The sequence below is a fragment of the Mugil cephalus genome, chromosome 4, assembly GCF_022458985.1.
Source record: "Mugil cephalus isolate CIBA_MC_2020 chromosome 4, CIBA_Mcephalus_1.1, whole genome shotgun sequence".
NCBI classification, from domain to species: Eukaryota; Metazoa; Chordata; class Actinopteri; order Mugiliformes; family Mugilidae; genus Mugil; species Mugil cephalus.
Window position 1 is genome coordinate 14,493,660 of NC_061773.1, and position 26,077 is coordinate 14,519,736.

Genomic DNA, 26,077 nt, shown 5'->3' on the forward strand with positions numbered 1-26,077 from the left:
GCATGGAACGAGAGAAAAACAACTCAAATGTCCACAGCTGTATAGGGTGCCGCTAATCAGCGTCACAGAAATAACAACTCAAAATCATGAGCATGGGAGGAGTAAATCGCTGCTCACTGGAGCGTGAACAACACTTATCGTTCAAAGCTGTGAAAATCTGGCTAAAATGTGATTATAGAAATGATAAGCAGCGGAGTCAGCAGATCTCACGTCATTTTCTGATCTAACCCCAACAAACAGAAAATTCTGTTTACTGTAAACGCTTCCAAGTTTGCAGCGACAAACTTCACAACTTGAGAATTCCTGGGAACCTTTGATCCAATCACTGTGACCCATCTACGCCTTTTAAAGAGATGAGGGTGAGTTTCTTTTCTGTGAAAGTTGGTAAAATGATGAGCGCACTACAAGTATTAAATCTCCGCCTGAGTATTTTTATGTATATCTCCAGACAACTCAGCTGTACTTCACTTCAGATGTGCCGGAGTGTTGTCGACAAACCTGAAACTTTAAAGGTAGAGCAACATGTAGTGTCACTGGTGGACATCTGACCATCGTCCTTTCCAGTTTCCAATGAAGCTTTTTTTATTATTATTATTTTGACTTTCCAGATGATAAAAAACAGTCAAATCAACAATGAAGTGCTGTCAAATTTAAAAAAATTTAAAAAAAATGTATGCCATCAGAGTTCCTCAAAAGTGAAGCCAAAGCATGAAGAGTTAACCTCTGTGGTTAGCGCCATTAATAAGTCCTACATGTTAGTGGATGGGACTTGGCCAAATTAAAACACTAAAGTACATGTTGAATATATTGTTTTAGGTAGTTAATATAATGCTGATGTATGTTTAAGCATTTATTTTTTTTTGTCAGAATTTGTGTTTTACTTATATTTGATGATATAAAAACCTGATGTGACAACCCGCTGAAGCAGTCCCGTAAGGAGTTTGAGTAGAAAAAAAGATAATAAATAAGAGAGAGAGTGAGTCAGTGCTACTCCACTTGGACAGTAGTGCTCAGACTCTGGCCTCAGCGTGGCCAACGGGAGGAAGTGGAGACATGTCGTCCATTTTTCTACAGTCAATGTGCTGGACATGAGACCAAAGTCAAAGTGGTACAACACTGAAACAATAATGATTAACTGTTGAAAACCAAAGTACAAATACAGTTGTCACAAACATCAACAACCATTCGGCCATGATTAGCTGTATTATTTACACCTGTGCTTTCCCTACTGTAACAAAATGTGTGTTCAGAAAAAATGTTTGTTGGGATTAATCAAAACTCTGATAGTCTCTTCATTGCACCTCTGATCTGGGTTTGCCATTGCTGAGTATAGTGTGTCCCTGTGTGTGAAACACATGGAAAAGTAGCTATTTACATATTTGTGTGTGTATCAAAAGTTTAACGACTCAACTAAAATTCAGGGACTTATACATAACTGTTTGCTATCAAGTATGACTTCAGGACAGGTAGCACAGTGACATTGAAGGAGCAGGTGTATTTTGGCAAAAACATTGGGTAGAGGCCAATTGTTGTGACAGCGCTCTACACCTCCAGGAACAAATGATTTATAACCCATTCCCGTCATTGAGCAATCCAGTCAAAACTCCCTATCATAGTTGGACTGCAGATCCTTGTTGACTTAGACGACCACCACTTGGCGGAAGGAGTGTTAAATCAAATTCCACTTGTCATATTGTAGCGTCAGATGATACATTGGACACCATTGTGTTCTTCCAGCTTTGTGTTAACACTTTGCTCGGCCCCTTCCTGTTTCAACATGACAACGCCCCGTGCAAAACACCACTTCTATAAATAAATGGTTTTCCCAGTTTGATGTGGAACAACCTGACTGACTTGCATTTAGACCCGTCCAACAGCTGAACCTAACGCAACGTCACTGTCAGGCTTCCCCAAAGCCTCCACTCGCTGGAACCTCCGACCACGTTCCAAACCCATGAGAAAGACTTTTGGAACGAGCTGTATAACAATCACATTTACTATCTTCAGGAGGTTGTTCAGTGTTGGTCATGTTTAGGGATGTCCCAGTCGGTATCAGGGCCCATCCAGACATGTTTTAAACCACATCTGGCCTTAGGTAAACCCTGTCTTTTATGATTACGGAATACACCAAGAACATTCAAGGAAATGTTGCACTGAAGCAACAATAAACACTGTACGCTTAAAAGAGGTTCCTGGAGACACCATTAAGGCAAAAAAAATATTAGAGAGAGGGTTACAGAGTTTATGGTTCGCTACATTAGCTTTGAGAACGCTGCTCCAGTCGTGCAGTCGTCCAAATGATCTAGCAAATATGAGTAAGATACGAAAAGACTTCATGAATGTGAAGGAGAGGACATATTTGCTTATTTAAAATCGGACTTGCCGATGCTAAATATTCAAAGATCGGTATTAGATCCAGGGGGAAAACCCTTGATCGAGACATCCCGCTTTGTGATGCACGCGACGCAGATTTGACATTTTGACAGATTTGACATTTTAACATGTAACAAAAAGAAACCACTCCAGGTTCACCACTCTGCAAAGGGAAGCCTCAGAGTCAAAGTATTTAATATGAAATCATGCATTTATTCATGTCCCTCCTCCTATTCCCACTCTGACCTGAGTGCTCTTTGAAGGGAACTCCTTTGAAGTGCGTCAGCATCTGTGCTCTGAATGAACCTCCCAATTAGCTGTGACAGGTAACAAGCTCCAAAGGGCTGAGGGGGCGGGGCGGCCCGGCTCTGATGACGGTACCTGCAGCTGGGGTCAGAACCGGCTGACCTTCACTCCACTGTATACCAACAACAAAGCCTAAAACCGATTGATTTGTGCTTGATTGAACAGACAGGACACCGGGGTTTACACTTTGAATATCTTTCTGATAATCAATTTTTCGTCGTTCCTTTTTTCATGTAGTGTGCTAACATGTGCTAAAACAGGAAATGAAATAACCAAATGAGCATTGAGCTGTAACTTCTGCCATCTGGAAGCCTAAGCAGTCGAGCATATTAGTCCTGTTACACTTCTACTCTGAGCTCAGTATTTATATCTACTAGAGGCTCATAAAATCAAGTTTAATGAATTGACTGACCTCACATCCCTGGCCAGGACATCTTCCTGTCTCACCTGCCTTGTCCCTCAGCATGCTTGCCAACCTTGTAGTGAGATACAGCGTCTTCCCTTCATTCACGGAGATTCCGCTGCATCTCTGAGTGACAACGGCGCGATCGCGTTTGACCAGTTCTGGGACGACCTCCACGACACGAGCCCTTCCGGGATTGTTGAATGAAATTAAGTTGTTCGACTTGAATATGCTTGAATACGTTCCATCAAACACAATGGGCACAGCCAGATGACTTCAGGGCATGAGGAGCATTCTTGGATAAACATGAATCATGACTAATGGCTAAAAACGCGGCTGAACGTGCTTTACATTTTCTCTTTAACGAACATCACAAAGTGGATATCCAGCAGAGAGAGAGTGTGTGTGTGTGTGTGTGTGTGTGTGTGTGTGTGAGACAGAAAGCTATGGCATGCCAATGTGACATGGAGAGTGTCCCCAACACATTAGATAACTCAGCTGTCTGCAGCTCAGTGATAAGCCGTGTGCATCGAGTGGGACACAGCAGCATTTTCCTCATGAGGTAAATGAATAGGATGCTAAAAATATGACGAGCCACACAAAGACACATTCTACAAGTCAAACCTCAGGTCATGCCCCACCCTGCTGGCACCAGGATTGGTATTTGACATGTTCAGTGTCAGTACCAGGTCATTATCAGAGTCGTGTAAGGGTTTGACATGTGTACGACACAAGTATTAACGTCACAGTGCAGCAGCTCAGAACGTCTGCAACATGTCATGTGGCCCCCAAAGCACGATACAGTTTGCAACACGAAGGGTATCAGGTGTCTTTATTTGCTTATCAGACTGGTCATGTCGGCCCTGATTCTAGTTCACTCCCAGCACTCTAAACTATAAATGTAGGTACAAAGGGCTGAAATCAATATTATCAGACAGACCGTTTAATCTCTGTTTCTTTCTAAATTGTCAGCACAGAGTCAGACATTGAAACAACTTGAATGCGGCACCTGAGTGAATGAATGAATATGTATGTGAAATCCTGTCTGACCCACTGAGCTGCTTCACGTGTGAATATGTCGCAGTGGTCTTAGCTGTGCAGGTCGGACTGAAGCTATTCACAAACAGCAGCAGGAAGTGGCTTATCTCAATGGTGCGACTCTTTAAAGAGCGACCCAGTGTCGGTCTGAATACGGAGCCTCAATACATTCAGACGTCCCCAAACCCGCTGCTCTGGGAGCTCTGGGAGCAGCCGGCCGCTTCCTCTTCTGGACAAACAGAAGCTACAAGCCAGCGTGTTTCTGATGCTTATCGTGAGGGAAATGTTTCAGGGCAGCAATCAGTTTCTTTCCTTCCTCCTTTGTTTTAGCTTCCACAACATGGCTCTTGATGTCAGCCCCTTTCATGCAGTCTGTATATTATTACACAGCAGATTGTGTATCCTCACAGAAACAGAGCGGTCTTCGAATCTGAGAGGCTGCACCGCTCTCTGTCATTGTCACCACCGACTACAGCTCACATCGAACACAGAAGGTGTGTTACTACAGACACAATGTCTCTCCTTGACTAAACTTTATTGACACAAATGCTTATATCAGCAACACGCGTCTATTTCTATTGTGCACAACAGCCGTACAACAGTTGAGTCCATCGACGTACGTACATGGAGCTTAGCTACGTCTAGTCGGATGCACCATCTAAAACTACGACGAGACACGAAGCACATGCTATCGCAGTGACAGTTGCCACGGCTGTAACGATGCTACAGATACTTTCCTTACCTTAACTGCCTGCTGAGCTGGGAAAACAAAACTTAAATGAACCCCCAGTATGGGTGCATCGTGGGGCAGACCGCCGCGTTGCCACATCAGTTAGTTTCAGGCTGCATTGCACACAAACTCAATCCTCGCTGAAACGAATCCTCTCAATAAACTGTCTCCATAAACATGTTTACATCCAGAGGATTGGTGCAGTCCCTCGTTGCTACTTCAAATGGATTGTGAAGTCTATTTATTAGACACGATATCACTGCTATTGATGCGATATTAGAGCATTTTAACTATGCGGTGCTTACGGCCATGTCCAGGTGGTGATACGTGATGTTTTCACTGCAGTCTGTCACTTATTCTCAGTCTTTGACTTTTAATTGTGTCCCTATGGTTCTTGAAAGCAAAGCCAAAGTGCAGAGTGGACTACAAACCAGACGACCACTAAAACTAGCCACGTCCTGAACGGTACTGGGCTCAGCGATTTTACACTTGCTATGAAACAAAACCTGTAGCGTCAAAACACCTTCTTCCTCTTCTGTTCTAATGGTGGTTGTCTAGTGTAAAAAATAAAATAAAATAAAAATAAGATAAGAAAAGACTATGAACCTCTTCAGGGGAGGAAACTTTGTGTATTTACGATCGCATCAGGACTCAGAGTATCGGCCGATACTCGATATTAAAACGTTGATATTGGATAATAAAACTTGATTGGGACATTCTTAACTAAAAGCATCATATTATAACCGGGACAAGTCGTGTCATCAACTTTAAAATAACCACTTACACTTTTTTGAGGGAAGTCAAAGCCATAAAAAGTGAACCATGCAGCGTTTACAAGCTCAGTCAGCAGAAAACACTAAATGACTGAACATTTAATTATCATAATGTTTAGATGCAACACCAATGCCAAAGAAGTTAGAATAATTTTTTATTTTTTTTACTTTTATATTTAATTTATATATATTTTTTCCTCATTAAATGATTGTAACCATGTGATTTATAAATATAGGAATAAAAAGAGAACACAATGATTCCAACTTCATGGGCAACAACCTGTATGTGAAGAGCAACACATTGCATTGTTCTTCATGTCTGAAAAAAGCAGCGTGTGTCTGAGGCGTCAAGTCCTCAGAGTTAAATAAATTGAAGAAAACGAGCGGTGCCAAAGACACACAAGACCCCCACCAAGATCTGAGTGTTTGTTAGAGGATGAAGTGTGATCTCCACAAGCAGCCGCTTAAATCTCCTACTGTCTGTATGTTGTATCAACTGCAATGATGCATCAAGGCTTTTAGTTTCAGTGAGAGCTTTTTGGTCTCACTGTGGCCTTACAGAACGGCTGTGGGCTGGGAAATAAAATCAATGGATCGGTCAATAAAAACAATGAGGTTTTCTTCCTGTGTACTCTTCATGGTGCTGACTGGTAAATCATATTCGTCCAGCAACATTTCAGCCCTGCAGTCCTCCTGAACGCTTTCAGCCTCACCACAGAGAATTGTTTACTAATGATGTTCATGTGACAGACAAGTTGTTTTCTTCTGGACCGGACAAAATTGCGATGCTAACAGCTGCTAAGCAAAAGGACAATTCAGAGGAAAGGGAAAGGTCTCTGCTGTGCGTGTCCAACAAATGACAAAGACGGTTATTTTACATACATGGATTCAGCAAAATGTTTCCAATCAAAGTGATACATGTGGGGACATCAACAGAAAATCAATCCTTCCATCAGCTGTGAAGGTCAGGTCAGACCACGCACGTCGTTACAATGACCATCACTTATCTGCACAGTGCAGTGCATCCAGGTTTGTCTCAGAAGAAGCTGGAAGAAGACGGAGAGTCCTTCTGTCTGACTGACTGACTGATTGTTAAACAGAACACTGTACTCTGAAATAGCTCCTAGTTTTATCTCCTTGCTGTTCGTCCAGACCTGGAGAAGAGCTGCTGATGAAGCAGCTTCGCTCCACTGCATTAACTTAATGATATGAAATACAACACAACAGGTAGAGATGGGCCATAGAGTTCACACAGTAGACAAGGATTGTATGTGTGGAGCTCTAATCAGCGAGGCTGTGCACAACGTTTGTTGGCACATTTTGTTCCCCATTGTGTTGTGAAGTAGCCCCAACAGCCCTCAGCCTCTTTCAGCCCTGAGCGGCGAGGCAGCGCATTACTCAGGCTCAGATGACTGGTGGAGCATCTTGTGACTGAGAGCAGAGTGGAAAAAAATCCTCACAGTCTGCTGTTTGTTGGGCAGAAAACCAGTTGGACAATGTGACACTCAACATTCCTGGGTTTTGTGAAAAATAACTGTTCATGCTGACAGAGTGTGTGTGAACAAGAAGAAAAAAAAAACACACACAAGCTGCCATTCATGCTAAGGGGTGGGAGGAGTGTTTATCAGTCCAATCAGGGAGCAGCTGAGTGTGCGACAGGGCCGTATTCATAACGAGGAATGCGAGGTCAGTCGTTTGTGTCAGTGTTCAGAGGATCTGCAACAAGTACGACTTCTCAACCTGCGGTCCTGTAGGTGTCCGACCACGGGAAGCAGCATAAAAACTAAAAAAGTAAAAAATAAAAATGTATTTGTTACCTTGTCACTCTTCCATGCACCACGCTCTTTGATTAAAACTGACATGAATGCAACAGCTCAGATACTGAGTCCTTACACCATTTAGCATCATGCTAGTTACATTTTAGTAGACGCAATCGTATTCCTGGGACAGCTTTCACTACATCAGCGTCGTCCTTGAGGATACGCAGGCCTTGTGCCTTGTGTGCGGAAGAATCATGTCTTTTCTAAAGCAGTTGCACAATGGGTGACCCTGATGAGAGCATCAAGCCAAAACACCACAGTTGAACAACACTGTAGTCTTGACCTCTTCAGGTGTATTTGAAATGTATTTAGATTAAATGTAGTTAAACCATAGTACATTAATTAAAAACCATAATATTACACCTCCTTATATATATATATATATATATATATATATAAAAAAAAGCAACAATGAAACGGTACATTGATCATTTTGACAAAACAAGTTAAATATTTAACATTTTTATTACGCGTCCGTTTGTCCATTGTTTTTTTAGCCAATCAGTTTCATTAATCATTTAGTTGGAGAGAGAACTGAGTCACAGATTGACTCGGTATTGTCATATATTCAAATTCCTTTCAGTGCTCAACCAACAGAACACAAAGAGACTCTACTGTCATGTAAAACAAAGGCATGGGAATCATTAAGCTCCCTGGGTTTAATATTGATTCTGACTGAAAGTCATTTGAGCGCCAATGCCAGTTTAATTCCTTTAAATTACTCTGTGAGCCGTTTTTGGCTTGAGAAAGATATCACCACGACTATTTCTTTCACTGCCAACACAGACAAGGAGACGTGTGGCTCAACGTCCCGCTTGAAGACACTTTAACATCTGGACCCGAGGAGCCTTAAATCAAACGTGTGACAACCTCTTCTACCAACTCAGTTAAACATTCTCAATATGTTTTAGTCTAGAAACACAGTATAATTTGTGCCTGTTGAAGCTCCCCATTAAAAGCAGAACAAAACAACATGACACTTTCTAAGTCACATGAAAACATGTGTGTGAAATGTGCAGCGCAGACACACGCAGACGCACACACAGCTCTTTTTTTTTTTTTTTTTTTCTTGGTGAACTTTGAAATGAAAAGCCACTTCAGTTTCATTGAGCACATGATCCCACACAGCTGAGGCCAAAGGCTCACTGACGACATGAGAGTCAAACTGTGGAAAACACTAAACACGCAGGTCAGAAGACCAACAGAGCTCCAGATCTGACTCTGGTCCTCAGACGTCCAACGCCTCTGAGCTGTGACAACAGTCAGTGTCCTAGAGACAGAAGAGGCGTCCCTGAGATTAAATTCAGCCTCTGTAGAAACGTCGAGCGGAGCAGTGAGCGGGTCCTTGTTCACCTCTGATGTTTTCTATGTTTTAACACATTTCATCTTGTTCCAGTCTAGAGCGTCTCTGAGCGGAGTGTGTGTTTCCGTGAGTGCCCTCAGTGGTGAATCGCTGTGCGCTGATTGTGCTCGGTCGCTACGGCTAAACGGAGCTACGCCCAACTCTCCTACACAAACACCGCATTCCACTGACCCCACTCCCACAGCAAACACCGGGACCAGGACCGGGGCCGGGGGCCGAGGCCGAGGCGTGAGTGGGATTCAGACCTGCTAGGCAGAGGCGGTCGTGTCTGCAGGAGAGATCCCCGCTGGCAGAGCTCCCGGTCAGCTCGACAACACACTGACAGGAGGACAGAAAACAAACCACAGCGGGGACTCTCTGCAACGTCTGCAGTCTGAACAGGAACCAGGGCTGGCTGTCAGCAGGGTTTCCCCACGGAGCCGCGCAGCCACCGAGATCTTGACGCGGCGTCGTCCCGTGACACGGCTCTGGCCGCACGTCAAAAAACACGGAGGAAAACTCCGGCCGGCCCGAACTGTCTAAACAACAGTGAAACTCATTTGTGTTTTTATGTTGCTACACGGTTAATAGGAGGCTGTGAAATCTCTAAATACACATTAAATGCACGTCCGCTTTCCTTTAAAATCACTGCATTACAAAAACAACACATGCATTCGCGGCAATATCACAACTCAATTTGATAGCAGTGAGGCTCAGTGCGCTCATTAAACGCATGGCCGTTGTAGTGCAATGAAGCCCAACTGATAGTTCCCCCTGAAGCTTAATAAGCTTGATATATCACCTAGAAGAAAATCATAATGTATCCCTTTCAGGGAACTGTTTATTTAAGGTGAGGCTGTAATATCCAAAGTTCACAGAGGAAAACCTGCAAATCATCACACAGAATAAGCAGGACAAGTAAAACCGACAAACCATTAATGCCTATAGCATGCGGTTTGTTTTATCTGTGACCAGCATGTACAGTACAAATGTCCTGATATTGTAAAATAACATAAAGAACATGTATAGATATTAGCAGAAAAGAAATGTGTTTTAATAAGTGCAGTACGCACACATGTCCATTATATCACCGTCCATAGACTGACTGAAGGCTGCTGTAACAAAACATAGCGCTTAGTCAGGAAGTGTTAGATCAAATGGTCTTTAAAAATGTACAAACTTTCATTGAATTCATGTCAGAGCAAACCTGTTTTTTCCATTACACTTTCACCAAGACATGGGTGGTAGGAAAAGACAAAGGTTCGGCCAGTTCAACAAAAGAGAATTAGATCTAAAATTATCTTTTCTCCACATCTGATGGCCAGAGTCCAAAAATAAAAATCTCACAAATCAGACTCTTTGATTTAATTTACATGTCTTGAACTTATAAAACTTCCTCTGAGGTGAAGAAGCCACTTAAATAAAAGGAGGAAGACATGAAACACGCTTCAAACAGCACCTGTTGGCTATGAAAGTACAGGGAAGTGAAATCCTGACTGTTGCCAACACGACATGAGGAAACCATTGAGCCTTCACTTCCTGTTGGCTCTCCGTCCGCCCTCCATCTGCTCGCTTCCTCCTCTGTCTCTCTCCGAGTGGAGAGACACACACATTCTTCCTCTATGGTTTAAAGTCGTTTGTGTCTTTTGACCTTTGCGTCATTTGCCAAAATAAACCCGTTTTGCAACCGATACGGGTTTATTTTGGTAAATGCGGGTTACACTAAATAAACCAGGCAACAATATTCTGGATTAGGACGTGGGAGGTGATGTAAATGAAACAGAGATGAATTGAGTCAGTTCACTTGCAGCTTTGTTGTGTGTTTGGGTCCTGACAGGCTGTTGGTTAAAACCTCTCCGCTCTGTGAAACACATCCACTCTCTCCTACAGCATCCAACGTCTTTACTCTCTCATCTTTATCAGCTGGTAACACGCTGCAGAGGGATTCCAAGGAAGCTGGACGCACTTAATACAGACGCACACATGCACAGTGGCGCATAGCAGACTTCAGGCTATTCACAAACAGCGGTCTAAATTACACAGCTGCTCAGTCCTCCAGTCTGCTTAATATAGAATAAATAATATAAAGGAACTCCGAGGCTACCGGCCTCCATTACCCCCGATGTAAACAGCTGCTATGCAAACCAAGGAGCCGCCCTCTCTTATCACACAGTCTGAGCAGACGATAGCTTTATCTGTTTCAAGCCGTTGCAGCCAAACACTTCTGTCTATGATGAAGAAGTTTGAGCTCAAACTCAATGAACATGTACAAGAATTCATCAATAACCAACACTTTCTACATTAATTCAGTCAGAAAGAGCATTTCCTCTACTTTAAGATACACAACAATCACACATGACTTGACAATAACTCGTCGATGCCATTTCTCACATATCAGTTTACACCGATCAGTCATAACATTATGACCAACCTAATACTGTGTAGGTCTCCCCTGTGTCTCCAAAGCAGTTGCGACTCATCAGAGAATGGACATGGGCCTTCTGAGGGTGTCCTGTGGTGTTTGTCAACAGGAAGTTGTTAATGGGGGGGAGGGGCTTGAGGTCCTATGGGTTGAGGGGAGGGGCCTCTGTGGATCATCCCACAGATACTTGACCAGTTTGGGATCTAGTGAATTTGGAACCAGGTCAACGCCTTGTGCTGTTTTTCGTGTTTTTTGTGTTGTTCCTAAACCATTTGTGTGTGTGTGTCTGCGTCAGGCTGCTGTAATGAAGGAGTTTCATTACTGTGGGGGGGTGGTTCATATAACATGACACAGTTCAATAGCTTCTGTCAAACCAAAGATGAGAATTTGCGATGAGAAAAAGAAAACAACAAATCAAATTCTCGTATTTCAGACCATGGAAAATTCACATTGCTTAATAGTTAAATAGTTGAATAGCTTTGATGATCGACTCGTGGGCCGATCGTTGCCATCGTGACCGAAGACGTAGTTAAATTGGACACGGACAAAAAGAATAAAGGATTAAACGACATCGTCTTTTAACGCTCAATCTAACGGAGTTCTTTTAGCACAGACAATTAAAGGGGCTCATCACAATATCAGTCACAGGCAGATCAATTTGTGGAGATCAGCAAGGTGATAATTATTGATCCTCACAGTATCTGTGGACGTACATCACCTGACATCACCCGTGCAAATCCACAGAGGAAGAATAAGATTACCTCTAATCGATTCTGAATCGATTACATTAACATCAATATTGGTGTACAAAAAAAAGGACTACAGCAGAACATACAATAACCAAATAAACCAAAAAGGAGAGAAATGTGCGTTTATATGCAGCACATATGACATGATACATACAGTTTGTTTATGTACAATCAGCCACAACATTAAAACCACAGGACAGGAGAAGAACATCACATCAAACATCTTGTGACAAATCAATGTTCTACTGGGAAACTTTTGAACTTGGTATTCATGTGGATGTTACTTGGACATGTAGCTCCCACCTAGACCAGACCAGACACCCCCACCCCACAGTAATGACACACACTCCCAGCAGGATGCAGCCTGACACAGACACACACACAAAATAGTTTAGGAACAACTAAAAAAAAACATGAAAAACAGCACAAGGTGTTGACCTGGCCTCTAAATTCCCTAGATCCTAAAATAACCAAGTATCTGTAGGATGCACTGGAAGTACATCCTGTTGCCAGACAGACTCATGTCCATTCTCAGATGAGTTGTCTCGGAGGGACCTACACAATATCAGGCAGGCAGTCATAATGTTATGCCTGATCGGTGCATACTGTACATACTGTAAATGTGCGACAATCTGCGGCAATTTTTTTTTTGTGCAACATCTGTGGTAAGACGCCTCGACTTCGAGCTGTGTGTCTTTCACAATTGGTGGAGGTCGGAGGTATTTTGTGATGTGGTGAAAAGCAAACGCACACTCTTGTAACATTATCGTGCACACACTCATCTGTGTCTATTCGTGCACAGAATCACAGGCTCGCACGCGCACATACACATCTCACTGCAGCTCATCACATTCTCAACAAGGTTTAACACCTCTGCAGCGATGGCTTCATCGGGATTAACACACACACACACACACACACACACACACACACACACACACACACACACACACACACACACACACACAAACGGCATGTCAAAGTAACACCTTCATCTTCATGAGGTGAGAAAAGTTAAACTTGGAGCACTGAGCAGAAGAAATGATCTGAAACAGAAATGAAGAAAAGCATCGTGCTCAGACTATAATTAGAATTCAAACATGCACTGTCGTCCTCTTTACTGTATTATATATATATATATATGTTGGTGCCTTCAGTTGACTTCCTGCTCAGAGCTGGGAAACATCTATAAGAACCAGACAGCGGACTAATTAAAGGCTAATCATCGATTCCCCTTCAAATTAAGAGCTTCTCCGTCTGGTCTTGACATTCTTGTTCACACCAACAAAACTGACCCGTTTGTGACAGATAATTGTGTTTCCACTTCGTTTGAACGCAGTATGTAAAACAGCTGCTTCGACGTGCCCGTGTGCACCGATGTCAAATAACTACGTGCAGGCAAACAGCGTCGTACATATGGCAAACAGCAGCCTGGTTCCAGATCACTGAATCACTGTCCACGTCTCAGACTGTATTGTGTTTCAAACAAGTCTGCCGTTGTGTGCTAATCGCCACCCGTTCGGTCGGAAACATCGAGAAGGGGTGGGATTAAAGATGAGGACGGGATTCGGAGGAATGTCTGTGTGAAACATTGTTCTGTGTCTTACGGGAATCGTTCATTATTAATTTATTTGTTCGACGTGTGAAAAAATTGGAGAAAACTGTCAGAATAGTGAAGAGAAAAGAAATAAAAAAGTCAAGAGTGATCATCGGAGCAGTAAATAGAAGATCCAGTTTGTGTTTATTTCATCTTTCATTTTGGATGCGGTTCCCACATATCTGATCTCTCGTGCTAATTTCTTACTGAACCTCTTTGTCAGCATAGGGCAACAGACCCAGCAGGTAGCAGTGTCTTATTTTTAGCTGGTGTGATTGTCACCATCTCTGGTTAAAATGCTGAACATCAAAGCCACAGGTTAATGCAGAAACAGATAATAATGTCACTTAACTGCTGAAGTTGGATGTTGTACAGTTAACACCAAGTTCCTATCTGTATCCATGTCACATAAATATCAGGAGGACCTCTTGGTTTAATTTAAGTGTATGATACTAATTTTTTTTTTACCAGTTTTTACGAGCGTCAGTCAGGACTGAATCAGATATTCAATCAATGTTTCACATCTTCTGCTTCTCATCTAATTATCTGGTCCAAGCTACAGGCTGTCAATATGTATTAAGCCATTAATGAAAACTGGAACATTCAAACAAAGGTTATTACACAGCTGAATTCAATCTTTTACTTACTTATTTGTAACTTTAGTTAATTGGAAATGAAAGCTGGACATAATTAGTCAGGCAGATCTGATAAAAAATGCTACTGCCTAGCAACCCTAATCACACAAACACTTTATTAACAACTGACAAAGGCTGCAAGGTACAAAGACAGACTCTTATGTTCAGCTCATTTTTTAAACGGTGCTGAGGAAAATGCTGCAGTTGAATGCTGTCTATCACAAACACACCAACTCCCACTAAACACCTGCCAATCAGCACAAACACACACACTCACACACACACAGGCATTATGCAAGTGTTCGGGAGGACACTCTCAGATGGTCCAGTTACAATCACCAATACTGCTGACGCCTCCACGTCATCTGTGTGGATATTTCCAAAAAGCAGGTGCAGAGTCATCCCACTGTAAATAGTTGTCCCCATGTAAGTATCATCCAGTGAGGAGGCAGACAACGCCACCACGGGAGAGCAAAATCGTCTCTGTGTGGATGCCTGGGAGTCCGTTATTGTGTTTCCTGTCATGTTCACAGACTAAAGGAACAAAGGTCACCAGAGGTGAACACTCATCTATGCTTTTAAGTGTGTTTGTTGTCACTGTATTCCAAGGTCTCCACAAATGGGACTAGATTTACTGGTCATTCAGCTGCTAAGAAAGCCTGAAGCATCTCTACTGTTGCTACGGTTACCTGCACTTAAACACACATTTGACAGCGTGAACCATTTGTATGTGTAGCAAATGGAGTGAGACAAAGACCACATTATTGCCTCAGTGAGTAGCCACGACATCGGTCATACCCCACCAGGTCACATGATATCTACATGATGAATTTTATTTGAAATTGACACTGAAAATTTCTACCTCAAAAATTACTTTTTTTTTTTTTTTTTTTGGTTTGCAAGCTACAGTCAGTGAACCTCAACAGTTCTTTTGTGTGTTTAAAGAAGACCTACCTTGAAATTAATTGAACATTAACTTCCAACAAGTGGGCGCAGCTCAGTAAATATTTAAAAATAGGAAATCCAGAATAGAAAGGTCTCGTACGAAGGCCAGCAGATGCAAAACTACGTATGAGGCTGTCTGGAAACTGGAAATGGAAATTTTTGTGCATTGTAGATAAATCACACTAATTTCATTTTTTTTTTTTGTGGTTTTATGATGATTTTAAAATGTTTAATTAGGATTTGTGGTTTACTTTCTGTTATGGTCTCGTTAATGTGAAGCTCATTGTCGACGTCTAATTGGCTTTGACACTATGGAAAACAAAGGTCACATTAAAATAAATAAATTGGTTACATGTGGCCAGTTCTCCATTACAGTGGGGTGACCTCTTTCTGCCAGCAGGGATATAAAATAATGATAAAGGCCAACAGCTCCATTATATCCACTGAGGGTCTCCTGAGCAGAGAGGATCCATATCTTAAATAAAGGGTCGAGCGTCTCACACAGCTGCATTGCATCCATTAATAATGGATGTGAACTTACATAAGAGACCAAGTGTGCACTGCTGGATCTGGTTCACGGGCAGGGATCACGTCTGCACATACATTTCAGTGAACTTTGAAACCTCCGAAGAACCGTCCACTATCATCTTGGAGGTTGCTTTTGGTTGTGTCACCAGACAAATTTTAAATTGAGGATATTTATGAATGAATGAATGAATGAATGAATGAGTCCAATTTTCAAAAACTTGTGAAATATTAATTTATATAGAAAACGAACCAACAAATTATAGTAAATACTGATATCTGGATTGTTAACCCACTTTCAGAACATTTTCTTCCTTTTTTTTCAGTTTTTTTGTCCCGACGCTCGCTGCTGCTGGTTGATTAACATTATCATTGTGACTTGCTTTTCTTTCATCCTCCACAGCAGCAATCTCTCTTCTTTTCCACCTCGTTACGTTCACATTTACCGGGTCTCTTCCAGACACTTTGAACATGCCGCTGTGGCATTTTGAGATCGCTGTGTGCCAAAATAAGCTTTTCAAGACAATGGCTGAAGTTGGCGAGACATTAAGATGACGCATGTGAGGTTAAAAGAACCACAGAAGATAATTAATTTGCACGCAGGTTGTTGGAGAAATTCAAAATGTCCGCTGACTTTTATTCACCCGGTAAGAAAATCTCCGAACGCTTGATCTGCTGTATGATATGTCAGACAGAAAGCGAGACAGGAACGTTTATTTGTGGGGGCAGATCGCCCGAATACTGAATGTTGTTGGCGAGCATGGTTATGTTGTCACAATATTGTTGTCATGGCAACGAAACCCACATGCAGCGTGGCAGCGCTAATTTGAATAGGTGATGGAACGAAGCGCTTCCCCAAACCCTACCAGACAAAAGCACTGTATGGACGCGTGTCCTCTGAGGAGAGAGCTTAGTGCGGAGTTTAACCACACTGTCAACACCTACGTACATCCTAAATATATAGAATATTCTTCCATTACCTTAGTATTGAAATCAGCCATAAGCGATTAATTCATTTTAGACTGCTTCTGTCTCACATGGGTTTCGGTAATAACGTGTTCTAATATTTCCAGCAATAGTCAAACAGCTTGAATGTCACCCTTCAAGAGATAAACAGCGATAAAGTGGCAGAAGACTGAAGTCCAAGCAGTTCAGAGTTCAGAGCAGTGGGAGCAGAAGCTGTTCTGCCCCCGGGGGTGACTCAGACCACGTCGATCAGTAAATCAGGTCCCAGATGGTCTAGACTCCATCTGGGGGTCCGAAGGCCTGAATCACTGAGATCACAGTAACACACTTTGTTTGCAGCCTCGCTGTCAGCGTATGAAGATAGGGCGGAGATGTCAACACTTGAAACTCACTTCCAGTAAAAACCACATATGCATGAAAACCTGCACTAATGTCTTGATATACATCTAAAGCCCTCATTTTGTGTTATTGACCACAACCGCAGAGGAAAAAGAAAAAAATAATCAGTGTTGCGCAGCGATAAATCAAAACAGTGTGTTTGGAATCACAGAGCAAAGGGGATTTTCATGGAGTTGCCATTTTGTAAGCAATATTTAACAACCAGAGAGACAGTCATCAGTCACCCACAATTCACATCTTAAACAGTCGGTGATGGGTGGTATGTGAAACAACAACATCCATGATGGGTTTAGGGGGTACAACAACCACACAAACACAGAACTAAACACCAAGTCCTCTTTTCTGACCATGTATCGGTGCCGGGACGTGTAGGAACAACAAGGCTTTATGATGAATTACCGAAGGCAGGTTTAGCAAAAAGCTGATACGAGTAAAGAGAATGGATCAAACATCATTAACGCTCTGTGGCTCAGAGTGGGTTATCATCAAAGAACAGCCAACGTAGATTTTAATACAAATCTTTCTCGACCACCACAGACTTCATGAAACATGAGTCAGAGCTCCTCTTCAAATGAATTCTGCCAGATCGCAAGTCCAGATATTCAATATCTAACTTTATCCTGAATCTATAACCATCATTTAGCTGTTGATACCAAACCAACTTTATCTTACTATCTCCACTTAGAGTCGCACAAACATAAAGCTCCTGCTGTTAAACGTGAAAAAACGAAAGATTCGCAGGTTCAAGTAATTAAACAGTTTAGGAAGTAGTCCATATAACCTGTTTATGAGTCATACTTGGCACTTCACTGCACAGAATCAGAGTTTTCTATGAATAAATACCAATGGAATAATGTTATCTTCTACTTGATACTGAAGGGTGTTAAGAGCACAGACACAACAGAGTCAGCTTCCATCGCTTCTTTCGGCCTTCGGGTCCTCGGCAGCAGCTTCAGACACAAACAGACCACCCTCCTGTCTGCGGGTAAACGAGAGCGCCCGTCCTCCACTCGGAGGAGGTCAAGTCAAAGACGCTTGAACAGTATCAATCAGCGTGAAAGCTTCAATTACAAGTTTTATAGTTTTTGCTTTCCAGACATTATTTGTTAATGATAATTTCAACTGCACATAACAGAATGCAGATACTCTGCTTTGGACCACAGCTGCCTCCATCTGTCTAATATCTGTAGAAGTAGCCATCCATTACAGAAGTGGCTCTACCTGTAATGTTCAAGACTGTCTTTGGGTGTGTTTAACCAAGAAATGTGTCAAGGAGATCCTGAAAGCCCCTTTAAATAAAAATAAATAAATAAATAAAATAAAATTTTGATTTCAAATACTCAGAAAATAAGTCAAATTTGCTCCATAGACTGGATTTGACTTCAGTGAATCCTCATGTCTGACTGGTATTGTAAGCTCCACATTTACCACGATAACTGTAAAAAACAAACATTAAAAAAATAATAATAAATAAAATAAATTCTGGGTTAAAATAAAAGACAAATCTTCATTTAAAAACCCGATATCGATGGGAAAATAAAAAAAAGTATTTGACATATGACATTTCCTGCATCCTTTCCTTAGAAGTCTCGCTGCACTGGATGGTGACTGGTTTTGCATGATTAGTCTTGCGAGACGAGATATGCCCAAGTTTTAGGGAGACCCAAAATACGATGGAAGCAACAACTCTGAGAGAACCATCAGACTGGAAAGATAAAGTGTGGCAGCATTTTGAATTTAACAAGTATGAAAACAGAGAAGAGATGGACAAAAACAAAGCCACATGAAAGGTGGGAAACTAGAGGTATGGTACTAAGGAAATACCACAAATATTGGAAATCAGTGAAAACTGACAATTCATAACCTCGCAAAGCCAAGCTTAAAAATCTCAAAACTAATGAATTTAACTGAATCAGGACCTTGTGAATTGGAATCTAATCGACTCAGGAGGTCAGTAGTGACACCACCCCTGATATTAAATTCACAACACATTGAAGCTATGCTCATGTTATTTATCCATAAATGCGACATTCAGTTCTTTTCAACTGCAAAACTTCCATATAAACCTTCAACTTCCTACACGCCTGACATTCACCCAGCCGCCAATCAACCCGATCTAAAAGTGTCAAGTTCCAATCAGCCCCAGCACTAATAACGACTACACATTTGACACGTATCAATTAACTGACTAGAAAACAACATGTTGGAAAATTGTGAAAATGTCCATCACAGATTAATCAGAGCCCAGGGTGATTTTTTTTTTTTTTTTTTTCTCCCCCGACCAACAGCCCCAAACCCAGAGCAGTTTAAAGTGATTTAAGCGATCAATCAACTAATCTTTCCAGCTCTGGTTAGATCTGATGTAAGCCACCTTGCCTCAAGCAAAAGCCACTAAACTGTATAAAAAAAAAAAAAATAAAAAAAAAATTGATACACTTTTATTAAAATGTGCATTTACCTTCAGGGGGAAAAGCACAGGGGTGCCATTTCACACAGCGAGTGCCATCAGTGTGGCAAATGTAGCAGGATCTTTAAGTGTCAGCTGAACCCATGCATGAGGAAAATCCTAACAGCGCCTGTGCCGACTATTAAAGTCTATTTATGCATTTATCCGCAGAATGAATGGAAAACTGGGCTATGAAATGAGGATGCGATCTGGTGCGTCACATCAGGGCATCACTAATTATCCCTTAAATTCAACTGGATGTCCAAGTTTGATGGAAAAGAGGACATTAGCATATTATGAAAAACTGGCAAGTCATTTTAATGGAACCAGTCTGAACTGTTCATCACATGTGCTGATTATTAGAATTAATTTATGCATTTTAACTGTGGAAGTGCTGAAAGATTAGAAAACTTGTTGAAGAATGTGATCTGGTGCATCACTAATTATCCCTTAAATTCAAATGGATGTGCATGTTTTGGTGGAAAACAGGACATTACTAAACATACTGAACTATTTCCTTCCTAACCAAGTCAAAGTGCCATTATCTCTGCCAATACTAGGAAAATGAGGAAAACCCAACAATCCAAAGACATCCTCCAACCTGTTCATCGGATGTGCCGACTATTAAAATGCCCTTGTGCATTTTTCTCTTTAGAAAAACCAGACAGAATAGAAGATGTGCACGAAGGAATGAGAATGTGATCCGGCGCGTCGCTAAATATCCCTCAAATTCAGATGGATGCGCAAAATTTGGTAGAAAACAAGACCTTTTCTAAACATGTCAACAACAATTCCCCTGTGTGGGATCCGGCAAACGGCAACAACAGTGTGCCATCACCTCTCTCGGGATCAGGTTTCAAAAAAAAAAAAAAAAGTTTCTCCTGGCAGATGATTTTCCTTGCAAAGAGGGTTGGTGTGGCAGCAGAAAAACAGAGGGAGCAATGCCCTCGTTTGGAGGTCACAAGCTGAGGAGGAGTCACCATGAGCCAAGATGCGGGATCCCCCCTCCTTTCTAACGCAATAAGGCAGGACACACCCAGATAGAGAGGGGAGGAGGAGGAGGAGGAGGAGGAGATGGATGAAATGAGAGGAGAGGAGGAAAAAAGAAGCAGAGCCGCTGTTTCTACTCATCCGCCCATCTTAGCAGATGACGTAAGGACGGTTCTTCATGAGCTGAACTCCCCGGTAATTGAAATAAAATCGGTAAAGATTCCTTACCCCCACCCAAAAGCCAGAAAAAGGGCCAAGGCTATTGACAGTATGAGCCGCAGAATGTGGGGGAACCACTCCGACGAGCTCAACAAGCTCATCCTGAAGGCGCCGCATTTCGCGTCAACAGTGTGCGGACACTAGAAATCGGCTAAACACAATTAATAACACAACAGGAACGAACAACTGCAGCAACCAGTGGGGAGGAAAGGGGGGGAAAAGCTTGGTTTTTAATCAACTTATAGCAGAAACCGTGTAATTTACTGATGGGATAAAGGTTTCTATTTTTTTTTTTTTTTTTTTTTTTTTTTTTTTAGATATCCGGGGGGAGAAATGTGACTCGGAAAACAAAACAAAACAAGAAAAAAAAAGCAATGCAGGCACAGGCTGTTAGCAGCAAACTGTTTCCAGACACACAGGCGGAGGGTTTGATTCCTGCCTCGCAGCCACAGCAACAGCCAACACACACATGCAGCAGCAGCAGCAGTCCCTGTCGCGAAGGGAGACCCGCCACAAGAGCGCCATTCAAGATCTCACCGATTCAACTACGTCTCCCTGTTGGCCGGGGAATATCAGTATTTTATACAGCCTAACAACATGAAAAATGCCCACTGGACGCATCTGTTGAATTCGGCGCACTCGCGCGACTCGTAAAAGCATTTTATCCCACTAAAATGTCAACTTCACCAAGTGATAGGCACTGTTGTCTGCAGGTTGGAAAACACGGGCGATAGAAACTAGCGAGCACGAGCGCGTCTAAAAAAAAAAAAAAAAAAGTTGGCGTTTTATCCAAACCGAGTCCCTTTCAGTCTTTTTTATGTCTATACATCTAAACGAACGCGCAGTGCCGCTGCGTGGGCTTCCTCGAGCGTTTTAATTAGTCATAAAAGGGCGATGTTTAAGTTGGCGTCTGATGGCCGCAGCATTGAATGGAGGCTTGACAGCGCTGGCTGGCGGCAGGAGGAGGAGGAGAAGGAGGCACGTACCGGGGCTGTAACCCAGCTCACTGTCGGGACGTCTGACGCGGAGAAATGGTAGAAGACGTGCCTCCCGGGGGTTCCCAAAACACCGCCGAGCCCTAATCTAGCGGAAAACGCGACGAGGAAGGGGCTTAGAAGCGCCCTGAAACGGAAAGGGCTGCGCGTTCACACCTGTGGAAAATCCCAATTTTGCTCGTAGTTGCCAATAAGTGGTTGTCAAGGTAAAGGAGCAGCCCTCGGACGAGACCCGGATGCTGAGCGGACAACTGTGGACTCCTTTAAAACACATCAAAATGTCACTTTGAAAGCGTAAACCCATTCGTCTTCCACACGGGCGGTGGGCAAAGTTTAATAAAAAAATAATAATAATAATAAAAAGAAAAGAAAAAACATGTTACATGACGTTACCTCCACTCGGCGGGTCCTCGTCCAAATCACGTCCCGTGGTTGTGTCGGTGCGGCTGGGCTACGTCTTCAGTTTTAGAGGGGTTTGTCCATTTCCCAGCAGGGCTCCAACTTGACAACTGCAGTGGTGTTGGGGGAGAAATGACTGGCAGACCGGGTGGAGGTTGTTGGTGGAAGAAAGGGGGGGAGAAAAAAAAATCTTCTTTGTTTCGAAACCAGTTTCTTTGATTAAATACGCTCGCAAGAGGCACCGGCTCTGGTCCTGCAGCCGCAGCCCCGAGGAAGGAGGAAACCGACCCGGATCCAAATCCAAGTCAAAAATCAAATCCTTTTAGAAACAAAAAAAAGAGAGAGGAAGAAATGAAAACTCACCCTTCCCCTCTCTCTCTCCCTCCCGCTCTCGCTCTCTTTCTATTGCGGAATAAAAAGCAGAAAAGGGAAACGGCTCCGATGAAGAGAGAGGACGTTTAGTGTGTTTGGTGTTGCAGAGCGGTGGGTGGGACTGGAGGGGGGCTGGAGGGGACCAGGACCAGGACCAGAGACAAGACCCAGCGTCCGGTATCAACGCGTCTTTTCCACTGCGGTCACGTGAGACGTCGTTCACAGAGACACGGTGAATCCAGTGGATTTTTTTTTTGTCCTCGCGCGTCTACTTGTGTGCTTACGGTACCAGGTACTGGGACGCCAAAATGCATGTGTCACAAAAAAATAAAAAGAAACAACAACAAAAAAAAAACATATGAAATAAGAAAACAAAGACACAGTTTATTCGGAGGATTCTGGTTCAAGCTTGAGAAATGCAAATTAAACGGTTGCCACAGTTTACTAACTTGGTTCTTGTTCACAACATCCCTGACTATTAGTGCACACATTTTCAAGTCGTTTTCCTGTGCAGTTTGGTAGTTTTGTAGCTGGGGAGACCGAGGCAGGGGAGGAGGGCCGAGGCTGGAGACCGAGAGAGGTGGAGAAGGAGGGGCCAGGCCGGGATTACCCTGTTTTTAAGGTGGATCTATGAATTAATGAGGTAATGAGGCAGGAGACTGAGCCCCGGCTCCCGAGAACAGCCCACATGTTCACACCCAGAGCTCGAGAGGACGGAAGAGAACATGCAACATCAACATCTGGATCTGATCTGGAGCGATGTATGGAGGCTCATTTCCCCTTGTGGCAGAGAAGCTACGAGATGCTATCTTATTTATTATTACATAACGTCCTCCTTACTCCAACTTATACGTAAGATAACACTTTATTGAGCTCCACGGGGGGGAATGTGGGTGTTATTGCTGCAGGACAAGACATCAAATAAAAAATATATTTAAAAGAAGAAGAAGAAGAAAAACGATGAGACAAAAATATGAAATATAATACACTGGACTCGTGAAAGCAAACGTGAAACAAGGGCCTGGACTTGTTGGGCTTCGTGAATATGTTTCGCTATGACTGGCAGAGATTTGTGGATTTTATAAAGAACATCTGTGGGTGCTACATACTCATGGCCAAAGACCAGATACTCCCTTGCATCGGAGGGATTTATTTTGATTTCCTTTCCCCTAAGAATGGTGCTCTAAAAACAGGATCTTGTCATGTGAGGTACAGGTGTGCACCACCCACAGATGTCCCCTAATAAAAACCCCAAACCCTCAGCAGTCATTTGGGATCAAAAAAACGGTTGAAACATCTCAAAGAACCCCAATAAGTCCAGTTCAGTGTTCCCCGCAGAATTTCATTCTTAATAAAAGCCCACAATTGTGAAGCTATCCCAACTATTAAAAACTGTTTATACAATACATGGCACATAGAATAAAGTTATGAGTTTTGTATCAGTCCGTAATAACGTGGATATTGCCACAAATAGCAGCAGCCTGTGCAGTTCATCGACATGAATACTAGACAGTGTCCTACTACGAAGTGTCAGCAAATAAACCTTATTCGTAATAAACTGTTCTGACTTTCGATCTAACTTTGCTAACTAGCGCTCATAAAGCTAAACTAGCTCACTAGTAAACTAGCACATCTGAAGTCGTTTTATTTGGGTTTTGGCCAACTCTCTTTAAATCATTTTAAATCTCCATCGTCTAAAATTCAGCAGCATTCACTGTGGCATTGTTTCGATACGAAGCTTCTGCAACATCACAAGATTCATTTTCATCCACTGTTGCATTAATTTTTCACCAAGATCTCGTATTGATGATGGGAGAGTCAAAGCCTCCTCCGGCACATCCTAAAGATTCTCAGTGGGGTTAAGGTCTCTGCTTGATGCAGCCAATGATCTGGCTCTTCTTAAACAGACTAATGTTTTTTTCCATGACCACGGGATGTGTCTTTCCACGTGGCTGTTTAAGACATGAGAAGCCGCTCACTGCATCAGTTGGGGTTAAATAATTTGTTGCGAGCTGAAAGATAATTGCCATGCAGTAATTATCCAATAGGAGGCTGGTACCTATCTGTACCTATTTGTTTAATTAAATCCAGGTGGTGACTTTATTTTCATTCTGAGATCACGGCGGGGTAAATTAGACACTGGCGGGTCGCCATAGAATTAATATTGTGTGGGAAACCCAATGGGGAAATCCTGCAGTTGCTCTTATTGCAGCTTTGTTTTTTGGATATACCATGACTTGGATGAGACTCTTACAGAATATTACTCTAAAGTAATAAAACAGTCCTGCACAAAGTCCCCCTTCAACTGTTTGATAATGGTGGAGGATGTAGTTTGTGGTGGTGTTAAACTGTACTGAAGTAAACACCAACTTGTTATCTAGCCTGTAGGTTATTGACTAATTTCAACAAAAATGTGTGATATCCCTAAAAATATACATTTATTTTAGAAATGAGAAAAAGTTGCAATATTTAACATTTCAAGATAAGAATTTGAACCCATATTATATGAATAATATATTTGAATCTATTGTAATATTCCGTAGTCTTTTGTGATGTTAAGAATTTAAAACTAAAAATCATAAAATGCTTAGAGAAAAGACGTAATGTTTAAAAAGTTAAGGCTTTTCAAGAGTAATGATGAAATGTATCAAGAAAGAAATCACATCTTTTGTAGAGTTGCAAAAAAATATATTCTGTTTAATAAAGAAACAGTCATAGACAAAGTCATTATCAGAATATCATTTTGTTATGTTGTTTCTTAGATTTTTTTCCTGTGATGACCCTCCCAGCTTGAGCTTCACTCCTTTAATTAACATCCATTTAAAGCATGTGATCATGTAGCGTAGATAGATATTATGGATGAGTAATGTTTATGTTCACCATTTCAATCTGGGTGCTTTTTTTTTGACCGTTCTCCCGGTGCAAATCTGCTCCTGTGATTTTCAGTGCACATCTGCACCCATCAAAAAACACACACATCACATTATCATAAATCAGAGTTGGAGGTGTATGCTGACGAGATTTTTTATGTATTTTTTTTCTGGTACAAATGCAGAACAAAGAATCTGAAAAAAAAAAATAAATCTTTGCGACTGCCAACTGGCCACTCAATCAGCTCTGCCTCCTACGCTATGCTAATGACAGAGAGGCAGAGAGGTGGTTAAAGCTGCCATTTAACAGCACATTACACTGCTTCACTTTCAACATATATATATATATAAACCGTAGATGACTGTAGATGAACGAGAGCTGCTGAATCTTTTCCCCAAGTTGCCGTGAGTCACCATCTTCTCATCCTTACTGAGTCTGACATCAGTGCTGCATCCCAGTCCCAGACTACAGACTAAATGTTTATGAAAGTGCTGCAGTTCACTGTTCGTGCGGCTGGTACAGTAGATGTCCTCGAAGCTCCTCAAAACTTAACAAAAATAAGGCTCATATTAGGGCTGTCAAATGTTGCTGTGAATTAATAGCACATTTTTGTATCTATTCTAGTTTTGATTATTCTTATTAACATAGCTAAGGGACAAATGTGCTTGATTAGGAATTTTTATGTCACAACTATCCAAAAATACTGTCCAGAATTTGACTTTCAAAGTGTCCGTCCATGACTCACAGGGATCCACAAGTCTC

General features: G+C 42.1%; 1 protein-coding gene across 6 annotated transcripts in view; it reads right to left on the reverse strand.

Moving 5' to 3' along the window:
* Window positions 1-22,660, reverse strand: part of LOC125006504 (plasma membrane calcium-transporting ATPase 1-like) — an 86,191-nt gene extending 63,531 nt beyond the window's left edge. For 2 of the 6 annotated variants that reach the window (XM_047582583.1, XM_047582579.1), the window contains exon 1: window positions 22,067-22,653. The gene's annotated coding sequence lies outside the window, so the exon portion shown is untranslated. Of the gene's footprint in view, window positions 1-11,216; window positions 11,285-21,664; window positions 21,968-22,066 lie in introns of those variants that run through there. The other 4 variants (XM_047582581.1, XM_047582580.1, XM_047582584.1 and 1 more) reach the window with 4 other exon arrangements.
* Window positions 22,661-26,077: the final 3,417 nt, after the last annotated feature.